The 19,329-nt window shown below is 39.0% G+C and overlaps 1 long non-coding RNA gene across 4 annotated transcripts in view; it reads left to right on the top strand.

Moving 5' to 3' along the window:
• The first annotated feature begins 1,224 nt into the window (after positions 1-1,224).
• Positions 1,225-19,329, top strand: part of LOC106006136 — a 41,633-nt gene continuing 23,528 nt past the window's right edge. For 2 of the 4 annotated variants that reach the window (XR_006602260.1, XR_006602262.1), the window contains exons 1-5: positions 7,645-7,881; positions 8,164-8,275; positions 10,564-10,631; positions 14,629-14,738; positions 18,260-18,453. This is a non-coding gene — a long non-coding RNA (uncharacterized LOC106006136). Of the gene's footprint in view, positions 2,502-7,644; positions 7,882-8,163; positions 8,276-10,563; positions 10,632-14,628; positions 14,739-18,259; positions 18,454-19,329 lie in introns of those variants that run through there. The other 2 variants (XR_006602261.1, XR_001180022.2) reach the window with 2 other exon arrangements.

The raw sequence follows: 19,329 nt of genomic DNA, 5'->3' as shown, positions 1-19,329 counted from the left end.
ATTTCCTTTCTGTTGTGCACTTTTCTGTGCTATGGAACAAATCACATTATAAGCAGTCGGAACTTAGAGAAGGACCATAACAGACATAGATGAGTAGTTATGAGTAAGTTAGACTCTTGAAGAAGCAGAAACCATGGGTAAGCAGAGACTGGGATTGAAAAGGAAGTCAGGCAGAAATACGAGAAGCAAGAGACAGAAGGAGAAACAGGCAGAGATGGTAGCTGAGAGCTTAGCCACTTTACTGACAGCCTACCTGAGACTAAAATCCCCAGACTTGTGGCTGCTGAGGTCCCTAGAGTTTCAACAAGTACAGAATTAATTTTTGTTCCAGTTTCCTTAGGTATGGCCATATTTCAATTTCTATTCATGAATATCTGGCAATATTTCCTTACCTTATTGCCACAATTATTTTTATAACATAAATTAGACTGAATGGAACTCTGTATTTTGCCACTAAAATAATATAACATCCTTCATTTCGTACCTCATCTAATATAAGAATATCCTCTATAGCATTCTGGCAAATATATTTTCTGCTAAAGACCTACAAGATTTGGGGTGCCTGGGTAAATCAGTCTTAAGCATCTGCCTTCAGCTCAGGTCATGATCCCAGGATCCTGGGATTGAGCCCCACATTGGGCTCCCTGCTCTACTGGAAAGCCTGGTTCTCCCTCTCCCACTCCCCTGGCTTGTGTTCTCTTTCTTGTTGTCTCTCTCTATCAAATAAATAAATAAATAAAATCTTTAAAAAGAAATACCTACGAGATTGAGGTGTTCTATGACGTCACTAGAAGAGCCACCCCATTAAAAAATTTTTTTTTCTTTTCAGCGTAACAGTATTCATTGTTTTTGTACCACACCCAGTGCTCCATGCAATACGTGCTCTCTCTAATACCCACCATCTCATTCCCCCAATCTCCTACTCCCCGCCCCTTCAAAACCCTCAGATTGTTTTTCAGAGTCCATAGTCTCTCATGGTTCACCTCCCCTTCCAATTTCCCTCAGCTCCCTTCTCCTCTCCATCTCCCTATGTCCTCCATGTTATTTGTTATGCTCCACAAATAAGTGAAACCATATGATAATTGACTCTCTCTGCTTGACTTATTTCACTCAGCATAATCTCTTCCAGTCCCATCCATGTTGCTACAACATGGGTATTCATCCTTTCTGAGGGAGGCATAATACTCCATAGTGTATATGGACCATATCTTCCTTATCCATTCATCCATTGAAGACCCACCCCATTTTTAATCAGTCTTGAGACAGTTTTCTACAAATCTTATCCCTCCATAATTTTCCATATTCATCTTGATCCACCCATCGTTCTTGAACTCTGTTACAAAGTGGGTATTTTTTTTGTTTGTTTGTTTTCTTTTGTTTTGCCTTTGTTTTTGTTTTTAATTTTCAGTTTTCCTTTATGGAATTTGTTGTAGCTCATCCTTAAGCTGTTGTTATCTTGAAATTTTATTTCCATTTTGGAATGCAACCCCTAGTAATTGACTCCATGAAGACTCAGTTCTTATATGTTGGTGGTGTCTCATGTATTCATACCACCTCCTGATCCTAAATTCTCTTTTCAAAGTTGTTCTATCTTTTACCCATTTATTGCCATGACTGAACTATCTATATCCCAGCTTTAAACTTAAAAACTTAAAATTTTACTACTTTAAGCCTTGATCTTTGATCTTAATACTTAGATGAAGAATAGAAGTTTTGGAAGAAAGCAAAACTTCTGTACAACCTAAGGAGATATCTTATGAAGAAATAACCTTTCTCTTGCCTTGGTAAAAATGTTGACCACATGTATTTCAATTCAGTTTATGTCATAAAGTTATAAAGCTAAAGACTGCTTACTCACAGAGATGGTTATGGAGGAGTCTGTGTCTATCAGACTTCATGCCTTTAAATGAAAAAGGCTATCACCACGTCATTCAAACAGAGGTAATAAAACATGAGTATTAGGTGGACCTATGGCTTCGAACATGGTAATTACCTTGCCTCTCTCGCTTTTCTTCTGTCTCTATTGTTTGCACTCATTACTGTTCAATTTCTACCCAGCTCTAGAGCCTCGTATATTTGTCTCCAATGTTTTCATGTCCCAAACTTGCCAACATATTTGCTTTCTCTGTTCTTGGTGGTTGGGATGCCTGGGAAAATCTTCTGCACTCCAGTTTTTTTCTGCTCCTGGATACTCACAGTAGCTACCTGGCATTCCTTCACTTCCCCTGTCCCTAAGAACATAAAAACCATGAAAAGTGAAGTGAAAGTGGTAACTTGAAGAAAGTTCACTACACTGTTGTTGCTACCTTGCAAAGGAGCTGTGGATTCTTGGGAGGCCTCAGAGAGGCCATGGATGGCTCCGAAAAAAAAGAAAAAAAAAAAAAAGAACCTGGGTTTTAATCTACCTTTGACCTGTAAATGTTTACATCAGATTATCTCCTAGGAGTCAGAAAACAATATGGCTCTGCCAGTGGATGACACATGGATGAGGTTCAGACAAGGTATGAAAACAGAACAGTGGCCTTGTGCTTGGCAGGCATTCTTATTACCTCCCATAAGAATGTAAACTTGTATTTTGTAAGCTCTACCTTTTTGAATATTGCTTATTTCTCTTTGCATGTGTGTGTGTGTGTGTGTGAGTGTGTATGTTTGCTTTCATAATGTCCTTACAAAATTTCACCCATAATCAGTTGAAATACGAGTAAAAAAAAAAAAAGGGTCACGATTCCATTTTGTTTTTTAAATATTTGTTATTTAAATAAATATTTGTTAATACTTCCTACATGTCATGACTGTGCTCAGTGCTAGGGTTAACAAGATGAAAAAGACAGATACAAGCCCTGCCCTCACAGGATATAAAGTCCATAAATGTTTTGTAGGACAAAGAGAGGAGGGAAAGCCAGTAAACTCAAAAGGACAAAGCATGTAAGAGTGGTAGAATCCAAAGAGAAAAGAGACATCTTAGAGACTAAAAACTGAAAAATCTTTGTACAGTTTCCATTGGCTTCCTTTTCTACAATAGTTGGTTTTCTCAAGAGCACTCTTAGCTGGGCCTTCAAAAGATTTTATTCAAAGTGATTCTCTTGTAGTCTTTAACCCTGCCTGCAGAAGGTTTCTTAGTAATTCTAATACAGGTTCTATCCAGTTTGCCTCTAGTCTCTACCCATATGTAGGTCCACCTTCATGTCTCTTTTAACGATGAATGTTATGACTGGCCTGAGACTATTCGCTTTCATCTTTGTAACTTGTCTTAGTGGGCAAATTCCTCTTTCTAAAAAAAAAGTAACCAATAGTGTGACAGTAAATATTTAGTCCCCAGCTCTATGAAGAAGAGTATGTGTAGGTATAGATATATACAGTACATATATACATATTTGTTATAAATTTTAGCAACATCAAGTACATGTATTACAAATAATAAAATATATGATATTTTTGTCAAAAATTCTATATTGGGAACTAATTCTCACAGAGTGTTTGTTTGTTTGTTTTTGCTAAACCCTTTCATCCTTACCTGCGCTGTGGTTTCAGTTGATGAATGACTGTAGTTCTGACATGAATGCTTCCTGGTATTTTCATTTCCATTAACTAGTAATACAGAAGAAGTATGTTGGAATTTTATTCATTTCTCAGTGATGACTACAGCTTATTTGCCGAATTTGATAAAAGTTTTAGAGTATAGCGAGATTATTTTCTCAAACACTTATAGACATAACATGCTGTTAAAGTGCAATCTGTGTTATTAACTTTTTCTCCAGCACATTCTTAAGTCTCGATAGTCAGCAAAACAATAAATCAAGCCCTGACTTATATTTCAATGCTGTGGATATGCCCACCGTGGCTGATTTTAAGCTACTAACATGATAGCACTGAATGTAGGCTTAGGAAGAGATGTCTGGCAATATACCATTAAAGTATTTCCACTTTACAGCTATCATAGGTGTAAATAATCTCAAAAGCACATATTATATCAAACATAATAAAATCATTAGTAGTGGTGGGTTTTGAGGATTTATTGACTTTGTTTTTAACATTATTTAATTATAAATTTATATAATAAAAATTTTAATAATAGTTATGTATAACAATCAGTTTGCCAACTTCCTGGAAATTTAACACCAAACTGACTCCGACATACCACTCAGTCTAGTAACCCTTTGGTTTTAGCAGAGTTATCCTCAGTCTTAATTCCCAGAGCAGACTGAGAAAGAGTAATACAATCAGTGGTATGGCTTTGTGATTATATATTATTGTTTCACATCTTCATCCCTATTTTGAGACTTTTAAGATTTTAGAACTCCAATTTGCAAGCTGTGTGCAATTGTAATTTGAAGCCTACGCAGGGACTTTGGATGTGCTTTCTTGGTAGTAAGCTTTTCACCTTGCAGTGGTTTCAGAAGAAAGAAGAGACACTTTGTCCAATTTGCACACTAACTCCCTGCTGCATAGATTTTAGTCCCGGAAGAGGTCCTTGAAGCTTTGTTCCTTTAATGGGAGCAGAGACTTGTGGCAAATGGGGTGAGGGCTTACCTGGTTAAGAAGCAATGTTTAGACAGGAAGAAGAGCGAGAAGGAATGGGTCTTCTTTGCTAATGTCAGAATGTTTTTGAAATTCCAATCTTCTTGAAAATGAGTGATTAAGGAATGAACTAAAAAATAGGTAGTTCTGGGGGGGGAAGAATGTCACATTATTGATAAAATGGTAATCCAGATGTCAGCTAAGTTTATGTACTCCTTGAAAGTTTAGAAGAATTGATCTAGGGTCTATAACCCATAACCATGTGGAAAATGGCTCTAGAAGAAATGCAGCCATGCTGACATCTTGATTTTGGAAAGCCCATTTTGGACTTCTGACCTACAGAACTCTAAGACAATAAATGCACATTGTTTTAATCCCTTGAATTTGTGGTAATTTGTTGTAGCCCAAGAGGAAACTAATACACCCTCTTTTCTATCGGCAGGGATTTGATGTAAAGGTTTTCCTATGAACATAAAGGGCAGCACAGAATTATTGATGGGTTTGCTTTTCAATTGCTCCAATTTTGGGGAACACACTCAATATCCCCACAAAGTCTCTATCTGTGGCTTTGGTGATGTAGTTGGATTTTGCTCTCTGATATCCCATGCACTAAATGAGAGGGGTCCTTTTTCCTGGAACCTCACCATAATATCCCCTAAAGTTACTAAAGTAGCCAGGGGAATCACCATCATCCTAAACAGCACAAAGCCACAGCTCAGGCTGCTCGGCAGTATCTGTGTGACAGCTCCATTAGAGGGGTGTGTCACACAGCCATTATCCAGTCACATCTTAAGTGCAGCCCGCTGGGCTCAAATACCACTTTAGGAAGCAACAAATAATTTTCTGTTATTGGAGAGGGTCGCTGCAAGTCTCCTCCTGCTCTTTGGCACTTGTTTCCACAGCCCATTGCTGTTACAAAGTGAAAACCCAGCATTAAACGTTTAATTCTGAAATATATTTTCTCAAGAGGTGTTCTTTTGAGCTCCCTGGATTTTGAAAGTTGTTTTTTTTTTTTTCCTCCCCACCCTTGACTGCAAGCTCTCTCAGCCCTAGGCACCCCTGCTGCTGGTCATTGAAGGATAAAGGATGGAATGATTGCTTTCTAGAGTGGGTAATCACTGGTCTCAACACTCCATCAAATAGCATCATCAACAGAGGGCAAGTGGGGAAGCTGTTTTTACTTGCCTGATGGCTGAAGGCTGTGGCTGCTACCTCTAGTCAGGAGCTCAACTTTCTCCTGCACACTGGGTAGAAGTTACCACACAAACAATTTCAGGTAGAGATAGGAGACTAATTATGCCTGTTTGGGAGATTTAAAAGCATGCTTTGGTGACATTCAAATCTGGGTTGGAATTGCAGGGTTTGTAGTTCCTAGCTGTGGATATTAGACAAGGCATCTCTTCAGGGTCCTTGCCTGTTGAATGATGATAATACTTCTCTTTTGGCAGGGTCTTATGAAGACCTCAGAGATAATATGTGGTGTAAAGTGCCTAGTACAGTGCTTGGCATTGTACTGAAGAACTACTCAGGAAATTCTAATTCTCATTATTAGTAAATATTAAAACAGCTTCTGAGTTAGTCTCCTCTTGCATTGGTTATTAGTTTAACAGCTTCATTTTTTCAGATGAGGAAGGTAGAGCCCAGGAAGTTTTAGCAACTTGCTCAGGTTTCAGATGGCATGCCACTGGCCAGAGCCAGTTCATTTTTGCTCAGTGCTTTGCAAAAATGTGGCTCAACATCATTTGGTAGCTTGATAGAAATTCTGAATCTTAGGGCCTATTATAAAGTCAGCGTCTCTGGAGACAGAACCCAGGAACTGATATTTTAACATGCTCTCCTGGGGTGTCTGGGTGGCCCAGTTTGTTGAGCATCCGACTCTTGGTTTTTCCTCAGGTTATGATCTCATGGGTCATGAGCTCTAGCCCCACGTTGGCTCTGTGCTCAGTGGGGAATCTGCTTGAGGATTCTCTCCTGCCCCTGCCCCCTACTTGTGTGCATGCATGTGTATGTGCATTCACTCTCTTTGTAAGATAAATAAATAGATCTTTTAAAAAATGCTCTTCTGGTAATTCTTAAGTTCAAGAGACACTGTTCGAACTCATGGCCCAGATCTCATTCCGATATAGCTTGCTGACCTTCTAGCTTCAGCTCTAAGATGTTGCTGTCATCCTGGACAATTTAATCTAAAGCTAAACTGATATAACTGACCATGTTGAGACCCAACAGGAATCATCCTCTCTCTTTTTCCCTCTTCTTCCTGTCCACATATGGGCATACTCATGTGAAAGTAAAAATGCTGCTGACTAGCCCCAAATCAGAAAATGTATCAGTTATAGCAGAAGGACCACTAGTAGGAATCTCTTTGGTGTGACACCAAAAAGAAAGAACTGTGCTGCTGGAGCAATGCAGTGCACATAAGGGGAAATATGTGCTTTGAGCTCACTCCATGTTGCCTGGCATTTGGCAAGATGGTTGGAGACAGCCAGGCTATGTAGTGGGTGGCAATGGCGGTAAATGCTGTTGACTCATGGGCCTGATGTCAGATATTTAGATGACTGATTGATGTTCAAAGCTCCATCTGCTTATTTCATCAAGCCTTAGAGACTTCCTCTTGGCCTTTCCATTAAAACCAGTAACTTTGGAGACTGTATAATAGTGATTGAGAGCCTGAGCTTGAAGACAGGCAGACTTGGGTTTGAATCTTTTCTCTGAAGCTTGCTGCATGATCCTGGACCCTACATTTATTTTTGAATCTCAATGTCTTTATCTCTTTGCAGGAGGAATTAGCAAACTTTTTCTGAAAACTTCTATCTCAACTAAGCAACCCTACCGCTGTAGCATGAACATAACTATAGCTAATACGTAAATGACTGGTGTGGCTGTGTAATGAAACTTTATTTTTACAATAGACAGCGGGCTGGATTTGGACAGCAATTTGTTGTTTCTTGGCCCCTACTCTAGAGCAAATAATGGCATTTTTTTACATTTTTTTGAAGACTAAATGTGATTTTATATATACACATATAGAGGATACATATATATCTTATATAAAGTATAAGTATATAAAGTATAAGTAAAGTATAAGTATATATATGTGTATATATAAAGTATAAGAAAAGTATAAGTATACAACAATTGGTACTTATATTTGTAGGCTATATCAAAATGCCACATTGGTACATATTTGAAAAGTGAGAGCTAGATGACAGAACTGATGTTCTGAATAAGGGCAAGGTTATAAATCTTATTCTTAATTAGCTATCCTCCCTGTTAGGACTTAGCGATATTTGAGCTGATGAAGATGATGATGATGATGATGATTATAAGAAGGAGAAGGAGGAGAACAGGAAGAACACATATTAAGTACGTGCTCTAATCTGGAATTATTAGTATGTTACTTGTACTTTATTTAATTCTCACAAACAACCCTATTAGTTGTATACTATCTTTTGCCCTCTTTTATATACAAAGAAATCAAGGCACAAGTTGAATAATTTGCTTAGTATCTTTGCTGAGATAGGAACTTAGTCTTGTCTCAGAGCTAACTCTCTCACCCATTAGGCAATACGGCTTAATATTATATAATAATAATAATAATAAATATAATAATATAATAATAATAATTATTATTATATTATAATACAGCCTAATACAACTCGAAGGCACACTGCCCTGATAATACGCACTGAGTACTAAAGAGAAGAAATGCCCCAGTGGATGCCTAGCCCACATGGATTTCAACCCTGAGCAATTTGAGGTATGCTCTTGTGTGGGGTTTCCAACTCCTTTGCTGTCTACCCCTCTCTATTCTCTCTTTAGTCTCTACTTAGGCCAACCAGTCTGAAGTCCCTTTTGAGGATTTGCTTTTGACTCTGCACACTGGCTCTATCTCCCTTGCTTCAAAACATCATAGACACTCTCATAATGACCCTGCCAACGTCTCTGCTGTCTCCCATCAACACTCTTCTTTTTCACCAGAACCCCTGCTCTTTTACTGGGTACTCAGTAGTTCTGAATGGAAACGCAGAGACACAGCAGATGAGATTCATTCTCAAGACATCAAGTAGGATTTTGCCAAAATATATGGCAAGGAGTTTCTAAAGAGTCTGGTGTCCTGCCTCAGCATTTACTGACTACATCTACAGCTGTTTGTCCTGTGTCCCATGTCTGTGCTCCATCTGCTCATGAGTCTTAGATTCTCTGATGGCTTATTTTTCTCTCCCAGGCAAATGGAGGGCAACGCTGAGGACTGGAGAGGGATTATAGGATTCTATTCATATTCTCCCTTGCTCTGGTGATACGTCCTGGTATCAAGTTTCTCCTGGCCTGTGATATCTTGTAATCCAAAAAGGAATTTTTTCTCCCACCCCGCCCCAACCCCATACACACACCAAAGGGCCACAGCTAGCATGCACATTCTTGTTTCAGCTGTTAATTTGGAGGAAAGTATGACTAACCATGCCTACACTTATTGAAAGGTAGCAAAGCAAAGAAAAATAGTTTAATTATAATGTCACGATGCTGGATAATAATAATGACAATAACTACATTTACAGGGTTCTCTATGTGCCAGGCACTGTTCTAAGGTACTAGACGTCTTTTCTTACCAATGACAAATTCATTAGTCAAGATCAAGTGCGATTCAGCATTAAGAACATAAAAACTAAATGGCCAAGAAGAGGGAACATTCAGAAATTCAGACTATTTATTAATATGAGGATAGACACATTAAGGTCAGAGGAGGAGTAAGAAGTGCTAGGAACAGAATAAATTATAATATTGGAAACTCTGATACATGCTGGGCAGATATCTTGGTGACAAGGTTCTGAGGAGGATAGGGGGTAGAAAATAAGAAATGTAAGCTTAAATGAATATTTAATAAGTGATATGTATTTCCTATACAAAATGTGATTTAGCTCTCCCCTACCAACACAATCTTGGTCAACTTGGGCTGACACACGAAAACACCATAGATGGGGTGGCTTCAACAACAGACATTTATATATCATAGCACTGGAGGGTGGAAGTCCAAGACCAGCGTGCCAGCATGGTTGGGATCTGGTAAGGACACTCCTCCTGACTAGCAGCTGTCCATCTTCTCACTGTGTCTTCACATGGCCTTTCCTTGGTGCATGTGCATGGTTAAAGAGAGAGAGAACTCTTCCTCTTCTGATAAGGTTACCCATCCTGTGAGCTTAGGATCTCACCTTTATTACTCATTTAACCTTAACTACCTCTAAAAAGTCCTTATGTCCAAAAACAGTTACATTGGGGTTACAGCTTCAAGATAATGAATTTGGGAGGGACACAACTCAGTTTACAGCAAACACTATGAGAAAAGTAGCATTAAGTTTATAGTTGAGAAAACTAATGTTTAGAGGAGGGGATAACTTGTCCATGACCTCACCTATAGGATATGGTAAAGGAAGGTTCAAACCCAGGGACTCTGACTTCTGAGTCTTCCTTTATCCCCAGCCACTTGGGGGGATAGTGTGGGCAAGTCCATGGGACCCCTCTGTGGTACTGGCGACGGAGCTAAGCCTAATGGACCTACTCCTGTGTTAATTTTTCCCAGCAAGGTATGGCTTCTCAGATGAAGAGATAGGGAATGTGTTTTTTCTTTCTCTCTCTCTCTCTCTCTTTTTTTTCCTCTGCCTTTCTTAGATTATTGGTTCAAGCAGATGATCAGCCACTTTATAGAGAAATTAGTGGGCTCTGGAGATACTGAGAGGACTTCTGTGATTTTCTCCTGTCTGTGCCAATGAGAATGAGCTTTTGCTGTTTCTTTTTCACCCAATGCTACCAGGATTGTTAATGAAGCCTGAACCTTTCTGGTGGCAGGGTGACTATCTGCCCTCTAGGCCATCTATCTGGTTGACCGTAAGTAACCTCTCATTGTCTGTGGCAATAAATCCAAGCTGGGAGCCTCTCTGAGAGAAAGAACTTTTACAGCCTCATCTGTCTTCTCCCTAACGAATCTTCAGAATGTCTTTTAGCCATGCCAGGATTTTGTAGGTGATAACTTATCTCTCTTTATCCATTCAGCTTTGAAGTTTGCACATGGGCATTGTTCACCTCGTCAGGAAGAATCAGCTTTTCCATGAAGAAAGGAGGTGAGAAAGCTTCAAGCTAGGTCAGCCGTGGCCACATTCTTCAGTGTGAGTTCTAGACAGATAGGCATGGGAAACTAAGAATAGATGCACAAATAGACCTTTAAAAAGGCACACAGAAAATGAAAATTAAGAGGGAAATATAGTGCCATTTCCTTTTATCATACTGGTAAAATAATTTTTTTTTAAGATGGCAAAAAATTCAGTTTTGGTGAGATTGCAGTGAAATGCTTAGTGTATTAAATTTCACAGCTTTTTTGGTGGGAAATATGTTGTCATATTTCAAAAGTCTTCAAAAAGTGCTCACCATTTGGGAAAAACAAATCAAATCAAAACTACAGAGAGATACCACCTCACACCAGTCAGATATGGCTAAAATTAACAACTCAGGAAATGATAGATGTTAGTGAGGAGGTGGAGAAAGGGGAACCCTCTTAAACTATTTGTAGGAGTGTAAACTAGTGCAGCCACTCTGGAAAACAGTATGGAGTTTCCTCAAAATTTTAAAGATAGAACTACCCTGTGACCCAGCAATTTCACTACCAGGCATTTAGCCAAAGGATACAAAAATAGTGCTTTGAAGGGGCATCTACACCCCAGTGTATATAGCAGCAATGTTCACAATAGCCAAAAATATGGAAAGAGCCCAACTGACTATCGACTGATGAATGGATAAAAAAGATGTAGTATATACATACAATGGAATATTACTTAGCCATCAAAAGAATGAAATCTGACTATTTGGAATGATGTGGATGGAACCAGAGGGTGTTATGCTAAGTGAAATAAGTCATAGAAAGACACATACCATAGGATTTCACTCATATGTGGAATTTAAGAAATAAAACAGATGAACCTAGGGGAAGAGAAGGAAAAATTAAATAAAATAAAAACAGAGAGGGAGGAAAATCATGAGAGACCCTTAACTATAGGGAGTAAACTGAGGGTTGCTAGAAGGGAGGTGGGTGGTGTGTGGAGTAAGTGGGTGATGGGCATTAAGGAAGGCACTTGTTGGGATGGACACTGAGTGTTATATACAAGTGAGGAATCACTAAATTCCACCCCTGAAACTAATAATAGATTATATATTAATTAATTTGAATTTAAATAAAATATTAAAAGGAAAAATAAATAAATAAAATGGTAGAAAAGAAGAAAGCACCTACTCTTTGGAACAGGTGCTCCACTTTAAAAAATGTATTCTAATAAACTAATCATGCACCTGCACAAAGATTTTGCTGTGAGACATTTATTATAACAATTATAATAGTGAAAACTGGCATAACTAACTGCTAGCAAGTACATAATTAAGTAATTTGTGGTACATTAACTCAATGGAGTAATATCCAGAAATTGAAAACCTAGTATATTAAATATTTGTTGACATAGAAAGATACTTATGATACATTTCAAATTAAAAATAGGTTAAAAACAGTATATACAGTATGATTTATTATACATACTATATGTATTATATACATTTAAAGACTGGAAAGTTGTATGCCTAAGTTACTCTGTAGCCACAAATGGTAACATGATTGTAGTTTTCTTTGCGTTCCTATATTTTTATTAAAAATTTTAATACAATTAACGGGTCTCATTTTTCTAACAGAATAAAAGTTTATGTTATAGTTATAGGAAGTTGGGATGCCTGGGTGTCTCAGTCAGATAAGCATCTGCCTTTGGGTCAGGTCATGATCCCAGGGTCCTGGGATCGAGTCCTGCATCTGGCTCCTTGCTCAGCAGGGAGCCTGCTTCTCCCTCTGTTTGCTGCTCCCCCTGCTTGTGCTCTCTCTCTCTCTGAAAAACAAATAAATAAAATCTTTTAAAAAATAAAGTTACAGAAAGAAAGAACCAGTATCTTAGAATGTACACAGCACCAAAGGCGCAGGTATAGAATCCAGCCCTACTGAATGCCCCAACACCACCCACCCACTTTTCTTCCCCCTGTCTTATCTTCTCCTCTACTTTCCCTCATGATACAGCTCCTTTCCTTGGCTTTCTGTGACTCTGAACAGTCCAATTGGGTGAAATTGTGGAAACTTTGATAAATTGTCTACAGTTTAAAAGGAAGACACATTTACTAGGATGATTGGAACCATGAGAAAGGAGAAACTTATCTTTATTTGTAACTCAAGAAAGCCAGAATTTTTAACTCCTTTGGTTACAATGGAGAATCATAACTTCTAAACTCTGGTTAGTGTCCAACTGAGGACAGTACAACAAGCAATTTCTACCTTGACTGGTAGTCCTACACTTATATGCTTATTTATATAAGGGTTTCCAACCTAGCAATGAAAATATGCTCATTTCACCAATATCTTTGCAATGAATTGTACTTCCTCTTCAAGAACAAGTCTTAAAATGTTTTGAGGCTAACAACTCCAATTAAAGCAAAATTACTCTCCTTAAAAATATTAGTTTTGAGAATAGAGGTTTCAAATGAAGCACATTTCATGAACTAACTTGCATGTATTCAAAATATTAATCATTGCGATCTCAAACCAAGTGATAACAATTATTTGAATTCTGGCATGGACTTTCTATTCTTGCATTTATTTAAAAACATTTTTGTCTCTATAGGATAACACAAGACTGAGTTTTGCAATAAGAGCATTGTGTTGTTTTCTGTCACTTCTATTTTCTCATCTGGAATTAATTTAAATGAGTATCAGCCTAGCTCTCCACAGGATCTAATCTGTTTACACCCACTAAAGCTAACTGAACTAATTTCATTACGTCCTCATTGATGCTGCCATGCTTCTCCATGTGAGGCACTGAGTTCACAGTTCTGAGGTGGGCCCTGGAATATGCAAGTCTGAGGTGCAGAGGCTGTGGTTGTGTTCTTCCCGGCTCTGTAGTCCTTCTTAGCACATGATTTCTGCTCACTCTGATTCTTGATACATTAAGTCAGTCATACACACCTGGATACCTCATCTGATTCTCAATAGCTCTGACCCCATGAGATGGTATTTGTGGATATTCCTAGGCTTGATCTCCTTATTCCCTCCTTAGGCTACAACCCTCCCTCCCCTTCCCTTACCCAGGGTAGGCATTGCTAATCGAACACAGTACTCTGTTCCTGCTGGCTGGGTGCCGTCTCAGATCATTCCCAGTCGAGCTCCTCCAGCAATCATTACCAATTGCAGTGGATGATTTACGTGAGACAAAATCAACTCGCCATTTCTGGACTGATTCTTCTAGCTTTTTTTACTTTGGACAGCTGCTAGTATAATATCTTCCCCAAATTTAGAGCCTTTAAAACACAGTTCCAGTACAGGCTGCTTGGTTGGTGCCCCAGCCCCTTCCTCTACTTTTTTTTTTTTTTAATTTTTTATTTTTTATAAACATATATTTTTATCCCCAGGGGACAACTTTTTTTAGATTTTATTTATTTATTTGACAGAGAGAGATCACAAGTAGGCAGAGAGGCAGGCAGAGAGAGAGAGGAGGAAGCAGGTTCCCCGCTGAGCAGAGAGCCCGATGTGGGGCTAGATCCCAGAACCCTGGAATCATGACCTGAGCCGAAGGCAGAGACTTTAACCCACTGAGCCACCCAGGTGCCCCTGAACTTTTAAGTTTAAAATAAGCTTCCAGATATCAAATCCTTTACTCAGAAGCCTCCTCGGCACTTGAGACCATAAATTGCTAAATGAAATAGTCAGCTATTTAAGCATACACTCCTTCACTCCCAGATACATTCAGCTCTCACCTATTGCCCATGCCCCATACCAAATGTGCTGATGTTGAAGACATACTTACATAGGACATAGTCAGTACCTTCACAGAGTAAATATGTATAGAGGTTCACAAATTACCCCAGGAAGCCAAACAAGGCATGTGCTTAAAAGGGAAACTAAGTGCTGTGGAAGCCCAGAGAGAGGTGTTACTTTCCACCAAAGGTTGAGGTGTTGATCATAGAGGAAGTAGCAATCAAGATGCACATAGATTCTGATGATTATACAGTGTGTGGCATTATACATGCTCTTACCTCTCGAAGCCTCCGGCTCCTCAAATGCCAAGTGAGGATAATATTGGTCACTCTGCAGAGGATGGCAGCAAGAATTAGACAAAGATAAGAAAATGAAGAGAAACTCAAGCTGGAACACTGTAAGTGCTCAATAACTGTTAACTCTCTGAATGCCCCCAGAATGAGACCAGGAGAAAAAGAAAAGCAGATTTTTATTTACTGGTCACTCTGTGCAGACGACCCTGCACCTGCCTTTTCCTCCTCCTTCTCTCAGAAACACTTGCAGTGGTGCTGGGGAGAGGAAGAGAAAGAGAATGAAGAAGAAGAGGTAAAGTCAAAGAAAGCTTGCAATGGATAAGGATGGAGGAAGATCAGGTGTTTTGAAGGACTGGACTTACCTTTTCTGGGGTTGAGATGTGATGGCTAAGAAAGAAGGTTTTTTGTTTTGTTTTGTTTTTTGTTTTATAAGGTTTCATTTATTTATTTGAGAGAGGCAGAGACAGAGCATGAGCAGGACGGGTAGGGACAGAACGAGTGGGAAAAGCAGACTCCCCACTGAGCAGGGAGTCCAATGTGGGGGTTGATCCCAGAACCTCCAGCTCCTGACCTGAGCTGAAGGCAGGAGCTTAACTGACTGAGCTACCCAGGCACCCCAGAAAGAAGTTTTTGAAAGGGCATCTGCAATCTGGTCCATGGGAGGAAATGTCAAGTTCTTCTTTTATGTGCTCATGTGGCATTGCAAGTGTAGTAGTTTTAGAATTTTCTCTTCCTAAACCCCAGAGACCTCTCTGAATATTCATCTCTACACAGTGATAAATGTCCTCTGTGGAATTAGACCCTTAGAGTTACCTCTGTGTTAACCAGCACCCCACCCCACCCCACCCCACCCCCAATCCATCTCTCCATAATATTCCCAGACTGAATGACCTACTATTCACCTCACATATAGTCCTAATGCCATGGAAACAACGTTGGTGTCTTAATTCAGTAGATCTCAATCCTGGCTGTACTTTAGAATCACTGGCCAGTCAGGGGTTCCTTCCCCCCACAGGATTTTAATTTAATTTATCTAAGGTGAGACCTTGTCCTTAGTCATTTTAAAAGCTCTCCAGGTGTTTCTTAAAGTGCAGTTAAGGTCAAGTACCACTAATTTAATTGAATACACTTTGAGGGGAAAACTTCAGCCATAATTTGCCTGTTAATTCTAATATACAGAAAAAGAAACTGAAGAAAATTAACAGAGAAAAAAATTGTCTGTTGAGAGAAAAATGTTTGCCTTTTAAAATAGCTAGGCTAAAGAAGCAGCATTTATACCCAGACTATGCATAAATAGATATTTTTTTGTCAAAAGGCTTGCTTATTATTTGGGGCATTATAAAGATAGAGAAATTCCAAGGATTTGAAACTGGTCCCAGGATTAGAAATTTGGAAGGATTTGTGTTGAATTATGAAGTTAAAACATGGCTAAGTTTAGCAAAAATAACTTCCCAATGAGTTATTGCTCAATATTATCTTAACACATTAAATCTTGGCCTCCCTAAAAGGGAAATTGAACAGCTTTATGAATTTTTTTAATACCTAGGGCTGGCCATGGATATGCACATAGGCAAAACAGTTCAGATGACTTAAAAGGGCTTAGGGAGACAGATCACCTATATATTTGACTCAGTAATTTTACAGATGAGTGAACCAAAGGTTAGGGAGTGGGAGAAGTTGTGTAAGGATGCAAACTTGAGGCCAAACCTTTTACCTTTTGGTCCATTTCTTCATGATGCTGAAATTAAACATCAGTATTTATCAAGTATCTATCATATGCCTGATTCTAGCAGGAGTACTTTTCCTGAACTTGGGCACAAAAATTGAGAAAAAACCTAGGTAGTAACTCAGACCCTCACTTATTCATATAGCTCAAAAAATTATTTTGGTCATGCCAGGTACTGAGCAGGATCAGGAGCAAGATAAGTGATGTTAAATCACATGTCCTACTGACTCTTTTGATTAAGAGGAATAGGATCAGAACCTGGGTGGGTTTGAACCTGAAGGTCAAGGTTAAATGGCATCAGCAGGATGCAAGGATGGGACAGAGTCTGTCAGGTCACTCCTATGTACACTTCTATTTCATCCTCAATAAATCAAGTCTATGGATATAACATCTCCCAACCTTTTCCCAAAGCAAGACAAATCCAGGCAACTTCCTCTGGGAAGAATATTGCCAAATATAATATAGGACACTAGCTAAATTTGAATTTAAGATATATAACAAATATTGTTTTAAAGTATCAGTGTTTCTTATATTGTTCCCAAATACTTATATTTTAAGAAGTATTTGTTGCATGTCTGAAATTCAAATTTAACTGGAACCTTCTATTTTTGATTTTCCAAATCTGGCAAACTGATCTGGGAAACTCCTCTGGACCTTCTCCCCCCCCCCCATAATCTATCTTCATTTCCATGCTTCTTTGTTCATATAGGATTTAGCACCGGGTACCATGTTAGTTATTAACACTTTCCCCATTTCCCCATTTTGCTGTATAAGGTATAGGCCTCCAGTCAGCTGGTACAAGTTGGCTCTCAGAAAAGGTTGATTGCATGGGTGATGAATGGAAGAAATATGTCTGAGCCCAAGAGTGTGGCTGGTCCAGGACAAACTCCTTTTTGCTTTGGGAGAAGCAATTCCATGTGCAGCTGACACTGGTGTCACATGAAAATATTTCTGAGGCTGGTCTGAGTTTTGTTATTCAGAACCACCCTCTCTATTCTGGCTTTCTAGAAGCACAATGAAGCAGCTTGTGATGCCTTCCCACCCCATGGTGGGTCTGGGTTTGGGTTGTTAGGCCAGCAGAGTTGAGAGGCACATCTTGCGGCAGGCGCTTCTCTAACTGCTCTCGAAATGTCCAAAGGCTCTGTCTGCCTGCTGTACCTCAAAGCTGCAAACCATTGAATCAGATCCCGTGGGGGGTGGTGAGTGCATAGGTTTCCTTTGACTTTATATTCTTGCTGCGTGAAAATGTCAGAAATTGATAAATTTTAGAAAAAGGAACTGGAGACAAAAAAAAAATACTTTGAATGCTGACTTATTCCCATTGTCATAAGCAATTCGTGATTCACCTGCATGTTGATACCTCCTGGAAAGCCTATGTCATGTTTCCATTTGTGATTTTTAGAAATCAAGTCTGGCTTTTCGCTTTATGAGTACAGGGTTCACAGAATTGACTAGCATTATCTGGGGACAAAGATAAAAACATTAGTCCCTTATGTAAGTACAGAATGAAATAATTTAATGTATGTAAAACACCCAACACAATGTCTGGCCTCAGTAAGGTCAGTAAGGATTTTTAGTTACGTTAGGCATACAGTGAGGGAGGCACCCTATGAGATTTAGTAATATATATATTACATAAGGCAAAACCAGCACTAGAACTCAGCTTGGCTGGTCCTCAACCCCAATAAACAGTTCCATCTGAACAGTGATGGGTTTTGAATCTCCTGGGTGATTCTGAAGACTTTGCTCTTAATGGGAAGAATGTGGAAACCGATCTCCTAGATTTACAAGCACAGATCTTCACATTTGGTTGTGTTAAGGACATAGGCATCTCTTAGTTTCTCTCTACTTCTCAGATCTGGCAACTTGTGCCCCCCCCCTTTTTTTTTTACCATCCAGTGTGAAGGATCCTATGAAACCAGTTGAAATTTGGACTACACTGTTTTTACTGTGAGCTGCTAAGTTTGGGAGTCTTGTGGACAGAATCCAGAGTGAGCCACCCCATGCTTAGTTCATCATGTGACCTCTCTTCCAGCACTTTGGATCTTAGCTTTTGGGCCTGAAGACTAAGAATGGAGCATCAATAATTAAAGGTACAATCACAGCTGAAGCTTCCGTTAGTTATTTTTCTTCAACCCTGACATTTTATGAGTCAACAAAGACAAAGCCATCAATATGAAGCAGATTATTTTTAGCAGTTTCTTAACCAGTGTGCTCTAGCTTTAAATTAAACATTTGACGTTGGTTATTATTAAAATTCTGAAAATTCTGAGCAGAGAGGAACCCACGTTAGTACAGTAAACACTGGGCTTTCATCACCTTGTTTTGAAAAACATCGACTCACTCACTGCTCCTACCAAATACAACTGTGTAAAACTAATGGATTGTGGATTTGCTAAGGATTAGTTGTTCAAGGTCAGAGTCTGAATATGTGGGTGTAATTTGCATGGTTGAATATTACTGTAGACTTCAACCTTTTTAGATGTGCAATACCTTAGCATTGATACTATGTTATTATCATTTGATTATATGAAGTTTATCCCATTCCCTGGTCAACACCAAAAATATGGCATTTACAAAATTTTAAAGTAAATTACCACTTTTGCTTTGAGAATTTTGCTACATCCTTTGCAGTATGAGATAACTAGGACAGCCTCTGGTAGCATGAAACTAGGGTTGGGAATCAATTCTATTGGCATGATGTAGGGGAAAGAACACTGATCTTGGAGCCAGAACACCTGATTTCTGCTATTTACTGGCTGTGTGTCCTTGGGAAAATGGTATAGTGTTTCAGAATCTTTTATTTCTCATATTCTAATTGAAGGGATCTGGGCTAGAGCAGTAAGATCTAAATGTTCTACATCTATATCTACTTCTGTATTGAGATGCTTAAAGTCACCCATGAAGAAGGGGAGGAGGTCTTAAAGTAGGGATATCAAACTCCCCATCCCTAGCCCACTTCAACTAAT

The sequence above is a fragment of the Mustela putorius genome, unplaced genomic scaffold, assembly GCF_011764305.1.
Source record: "Mustela putorius furo isolate JIRA1106 unplaced genomic scaffold, ASM1176430v1.1 tig00003859_pilon_pilon_pilon, whole genome shotgun sequence".
Classification (NCBI taxonomy): domain Eukaryota; kingdom Metazoa; phylum Chordata; class Mammalia; order Carnivora; family Mustelidae; genus Mustela; species Mustela putorius.
The sequence above is the reverse complement of the archived record's forward strand: the minus strand, read 5'-3'. Positions and strand labels throughout refer to the sequence as shown.